The sequence below is a fragment of the Sceloporus undulatus genome, chromosome 6 (genome assembly GCF_019175285.1).
Source record: "Sceloporus undulatus isolate JIND9_A2432 ecotype Alabama chromosome 6, SceUnd_v1.1, whole genome shotgun sequence".
Lineage (NCBI taxonomy): Eukaryota > Metazoa > Chordata > Lepidosauria > Squamata > Phrynosomatidae > Sceloporus > Sceloporus undulatus.
Genome location: NC_056527.1, coordinates 156842734 through 156849186, shown reverse-complemented (window position 1 = coordinate 156849186; position 6453 = coordinate 156842734).

Here is a 6453-nt window from a genome sequence, read left to right as displayed (position 1 = left end):
ATCAACAAGCCTCTGAGGCACGGCCAATGTAACTTGCTGTGATTTTTACAAACTCATGCGCAGTGAAGAAAAACCACAGTCCCTTGCCCAAGTACACACTTCTGAGATGTACAGTTGAACCCGAGGGCAAGTCCATTTCTGCCATCTGTCTAAGAATAATGCCAAAATGTCCTCCATTTTGATCATGCCTAAAAACATGCATTTATATTAACATTTTTAAAAAAAAAACCTCAATTTTTTGTGCGTCCTCCATTTTTATAAAAGTGTGTCCTACATTTGAAAATGTTGCCCTACATTTGTCCTACATTTGTCCCGGTTTGGAGGTCCTCACTTATGGCAACCCTACATGCAGAGGTTCATTATTCCTTCTGCTGTCTAGTTGCCAAATTTCTCAAGGAGAAAGCCTAGTGGTGGAACAGTCGAGAAGGGCAAATGTTTGCTACTTTTGCACAAAAAAGGTTAGGAAAGCCCAACTGGGTGTCATCCAGTGTGGTCCGCACTCTTTGCATCACCCCCCCCCCCCCATGACACCACTGGGGAGATTACTGCATAAGATGCTAGTGATGGAATGGAAATGAAATTACAGTCTATAGAATGATAGAGTTGGAAGAGACCCCAAGGGCCATCCAGTCCAATCCTCTGCCATGCAGAAACTCTCAATTAAAGTACCCATGGCAGATGGCCATCCAGCCTTTGTTTAAAGATCTCCAAAGAAGGAGACTCCACCACTCTCTGAGGGAGTGTGTTCTACTGTCGAACAGCTTTACTGTCAGGAAGTTCCTACTAATGAGAATAAAACACAATTTTTGGTAATGCAATGGGTGTATACTCCAGCTGTCCCAATTTGACAAGGACAGACCGTTAAATCCTCTGCTAGTTCACTTTTTCAGCTGCTTTTAAAATGTCCCACCAGTTTCTCTCCCCACCAACTTTCCCCCTTTGTCTCTAGCTTATTCCAACTGCTGCAAGATGAGTTCAAAATGCTAAGTAGTTTTCAGTCACTTAGCAGGGAGAGAGGAGAAGAGAGGAGAGGAGCTGGAATCTTACCCTTCTCATGAGATTCAGGCAACAGCAAACTGCTGCAACCTCTCCTAGCTTAGGTGTTCTTCTTCATTAATAACTTTTTGCCATCTTGAACAAACTCTGGTGTGGTTTAGGCTCATGAGTCCTGGTTGTCATCTGTTAAATGTTGGAGAGTATGAATGAGGCCTCTTAAACCTGAAATCTGTGAGAGCCTGTATGGCGTAGTGGTTTGAGTACTAAACTATGACTTTGGAGACCAGGGTTTGAATCCTTGCTCAGCCATGAAACCCACTGTGTGGCCTTGGTAAGTTGTATGCTCTCAGCCTCTGGGGGAGGCAAGGGCAAACCTCCTCTGAAGAAATCCTGCCAAGAAAACCCCACGATAGAGTTGCCTTAGGGTCACCATAAGTCGGAAACAACTTGAAGGCTCACAACAACAGTAAACTTGACATGGTTCAGGGCTTCCATGTGCCTTAATCCAGACGTGCAAGCAGCTAAATTTCCCTGCTCCCTCTTGGGCTTGAGAAGGGCAGGGAGCAAATACAGGGCGATGCTCAGGTCACAGAGTCAAGAGAGGAGCCTTGGGGGCCTGGTTGACACTTGCCTTTCGAGGTTGGGTTTGCATGAAACTGGGTCATGCCTGAGGTCATATGAAACTTTAATTCCGAGCACAGCAGGCATCATTGGAGCCTTTGTCAGGCCTGGCAACCGATGATCCCTAGGGTAGCGGGAGCAAAGCTGACAGCACCCGTCCACACCCTTCCGTCATGCCCTGACTCTGGTGGGCGGGAGACACCGTTGATCATGTCAGGGAGCACACTCCTGTTGTGTGCACAAAGCACACAAAGGGAAACGGATCCTGGCAATCAGGGAGACCTAATTATCTGTGAAACAGGAGCCAGGTGACATCCAGCCTGACTTGGGGTGACAGAGGGCATGGCAGAGGACAGAAGATGGAAGGAAGCAGGAGCCTGCATTTGCTCTTTGGCAGTTCACTCTCATGCACGTTTTCCAAAACAATCTTGCCTTGAGTGAGTGTATAGTATTTTTTAAAAATGAAACAAGGGCTGTGATCCTGCATCAGGAGATGGTACTGCAAGATGTAGTTATGATAGTCCTCTATCCCAATAGTTCTTGACCTTTTCTTTACCAGGGACACCCCTTTAAATATCTTAAGTTCAATAGTAAGCCCATTTTCACATTTTCCTTAGTAATTGTTCCAAGTCAATAACATTTTCCACTAGTAGTATGGTGTCATCCACATATCTTAGACTGTTGATGTTCCTTCCTCCTATCTTTACAGGTCCTAAGGTTTCCAGACCAAAATCTGAGACCTAGGGATGGCCACTAGTGTTAATAGTACCAACCACATTTCCTCACAGCTTGTCATTAAAAAACACACATTCACCCACCATATTTTCCTGTTTGGAAATTAAGGCAGAAATATTAGCTAAAGGTGATGTTCCTGTCACAAGGTGAGATGAGGGAATCATTACATCTCAGCTACTTAGGGAGACAAGATAAGGAACATTTAATCTAGCCTACCTCCTTCTAGCCAGTAGGTGGGTGTAGAGCAGAGTAGAGGGTGAGCCCTGGCGCCACAATGACTGGGAGGGAAGGAACAAAATAACTAAGTAAACTGAGAGTCTAAACAAGTTGTAGAAAGAAATCAATTAAGCAAATTGTAGCTTTTGCACTCCTAGAGGAACTGAAGATTTGGTCTTGAGACAACAAACACTGGAGAACTTGCACTCTCATCTACCGTCTATAGATAACCCACAGTAACTGGAGATTCAGGGTCAGGGCCAGAGATCTGGCAATGCTAACCACAAAGAGTGTGTGGATTAAATCATACATTTATAAATCATACATTCATGGTGACACATCACTAGTCTTGATAACTAGTTACATAGGGATAAAATTATACTATTGGTCCATCTAGCTCGCAGAGATTAGGACAGAACTAATTTTCAGATACAACTGAGGTGCCAGGTGTCAAACCTGGGACATTTTTCATGCAAAACATGTGCTGTACTGGAGAGCTAGAGCTCTTACCATATTTCCAGGGGTGTGAGTTCATGGCAGCAAACACAACAGAAACCTAACAATTTATAGAACAACACATGTAATAAAAGTCAGAAAATATATATATATTATATATATATATATATATATATATATATATATATATATATATATGATATTTATATGCTGCCTTTCTCCCACAATGGATTCAGAAGGGAGTGTTTTTCCAGGGCATCCAGGCCCATACCCCTCCCACCATTCTCCAAGCCAGGGTGGCGCCAAGGCCAAGCTGTGATTTCTGAAATGGTTGACGGCGGGTGTCCCCTGGTAATTAGTAAATTAGTAATTAAATGTTTTCTGCCTGCTGGAAGAGCCAATTCGGAAGTTTTAGGCTCTGTAATCCCACAGCATCTGCCCCAGAGTCTGTCACAAATCGTAGCTATGAGGACCTGGTCCCCTCCCTTTGGATTTAATGTTTGCTCCTTTGCCACACTGTTGCATTGTATAGGTCTCCTTCTCTCAGACACCCCCTCCTTCCACTATGAGAAAATGTGACCCCCCCCCAAAAGAAAATGTGATTCCCCATTTCTCAAAGTTGCCATCAAAGACCCTCTTCTTAGCACTGAGGTTGGTGATTTTTTAGCTCCCTTTTCTGAAATCATAACCCCCTTTTAGTTTTAACCACCAAGATGGCAGCAATGGTGTAGTGAACCCAGGGCCTATAGAGTTGAAACGGAAACACTTTTTGATTGAGAGGGACAGTGCTGCCATACGCCATCCCTCAGGATTTAGCATTCCCTGTAACTACAGTTCTTACGTTAGATTTTGGGGGTTGTATAGACTTTCCTGACAATAACATGCAGGGACTCTGGGACTGTTTTTAAGGTGGTGGGACTCAACATCAGCAGGCAGGTTGTTATTAATTTTGACAGCAAAATAATGATTAATTGATCATTTCTGAGGGGGCTTAAAAGTCTTGGCAGTCCAACCTTGCATGATCATTTTAAGGGGACCCCAACTCACCCTAGCCTAGACTCAGGCAGTCTTGATCCCTGCATCCTTTCCTCCTGTTACAGGGTCCATATTGTCATGAGCTATTGCCAATGTGATTCAAAGTACTTTGGGCTGACTTAGTCCTCAGTGGACAATTAATACTCATTAAATTTACAAAAGACGTGTTCCTGGTAGAGATGGAAATAGCTAAAGTGGGTCTGTGGACTTTTGAGATACTGGCCAGAATCTAACTATGGCTTTATACTAGTGGAATTGGAAGCTATGATGCTGCATAAGAAAGTATCCAGTACTTCCCTACAGAAGATGGCTGCTGGATGGCACCTGGGCATAGCTCCCAAACTATAGTTTGGCCAAGGCGTAACTACTACACTACAATGGAAGCCATCAGGCACCACTGTATCAACCCATTCTCCAAGGTTTTTTTGGTGGGAATAGTGAGGACTGTCATGGTGAACACTGGATGACATCTATCACCAACATATATTTGGCCATATATGTTCAGTCTTCTGGTGTCACAAGATATATGACACATAGAGCTGACCTGAGTCAAAGGTCAAGAAAGCACCACCTCACATCCTGTTCCATTTGGTGCAGAGATGCCAACAGGATCCGAATAGTTGAATCTCCCTTGGTGTAAATGATGGGACAGTGTCACCTCCCACAACCATGGACAGCAAGATAACTCAAGAGGTACAAGTGCAAATTGACTGGATCCAGCTCAGTCCTCCAATGCTATGTCACTCTTTGTTCCCCCTTCTGCCTGGCCCTGCTCCCTCCCACCTTCCCTGATCAAACAAACGAAGTAAAGCAGCACCATCGTGCAACAGGAGAGCAGAGCAACTCATGATATAGATCTTTTTTTATAAAAGATATAAATCTTTGAAATAAATGAAAATGAGATAAATAAAAGTGGCCATACATAATGCCTGCTGGAATCTGCATTGCCTTGACCGGCTGTCTCCCTGTCAATACAGATAAAACCTTTCCTAAAATTGCTGTCTAATTAAGTGAACCACAAGCTAGTCTTTAAACAGCTACTTAGCTAGCCCACTCAGTAGCTAGCCCTGGAAGACCTAGATCAGTGTTCTCTATTAACTACTTAGTTAAGTATACCTGTACAACAATTGTGACTTAGAGCCTTTTCACACTAGAAAAGAAAACTGAAACAGAGCTGGAAGTAGCCCCTTTCTCCATGCCTTACAGCATGATATTGCAGTGCTTCAGTTCTCTTCCTGCAGGAGACAGTTGTCAAAGTGAGTCTTTTGTCTAGCTGGAAAAATCTATTTGACAAAAGACACGTTTTGATGACCATCTCCTGTGGAAAGAGAACTGAAGTGCTACTGATGTGATGTAGTAAGGCTTGTGGAAAGGCACTACTCTTTGGCTCCATTTTGGTTTTCTTATCTAGTATGATAAGGCAGTGATTGTGAATATGAGACAATTATAGATGAATAAGCCTAGGCAACTGTTACATAGTCACAATAGCTACTCAGTCATGATTGTGCCACTATTGTCACCATAATAGCTTTCCCCTGCCTACTTTACTGGGCATAATCTGCCTGAGGAGAAGGAAGTCTTTTCTGCCGGTGACTGGAGCATGCGTGGATGTTTCTGTCACATTTGCGGTGGGTGGACCACCAGAAATTACTTAGTAAAGTAGCTGGCAAAGAATATTGGCTGTTGTTCAAAACTGTTATTTTGGGGCAGGACTGGAATTTGCAGAATCCTGCAGCCAGCATGCCTTCTGGGAGCCAGAGTCCTAAACGTTACTTTCCCAAGTTCTGCAAATGACTTTTCCATGTTCAGCAATGTTGGTGCCACTGGTACTCTGGCCTAAGAGGATGGCAACCGGAAGTGGGAATTTTTAGGAGAAATGCCACAAACCCACTCCAGTCCCCAGCATCCACTGCCTGAGATGCCCACTCCGCTTTCTTAAAGATAGGGCTCTCCCTAGACTTGATTTGTCTCTTGGGAAGAGTGGGGAGATTCCTCTTGCACAAGAGGAAAGTACCTCTTCCAGCATGTTCCAATCAATACGCTTAACTGAAAGTTTCAGCTAAGACATGTAATGAAGAAGGAAGGGTTTAGTTCAAAGCAATTCAAAATTGTGGCCACAGTGCTGTGTAAGTCAGTAGGTAAGAAGAATGGAACAGTTCAAGCAGAAAGGGATGGCCTCAAATCCTTGCTCTCATATGAACCTAACCATCTATGTGTTTGTGTTGTTTGGGGGGGGGGGGGGTTGTCACAGAAAATGTTTTCTCTGCCGCTTCCCATATAGAAAATGTTTTCTGTGCGAAAAATACCATGTGCGAATTATGTGCAGAGTAAGTCCCAAACAGCACTGTTTTCTCTCCAGAAAATATCATTTTGAATAGAAGATAAGATGATGCT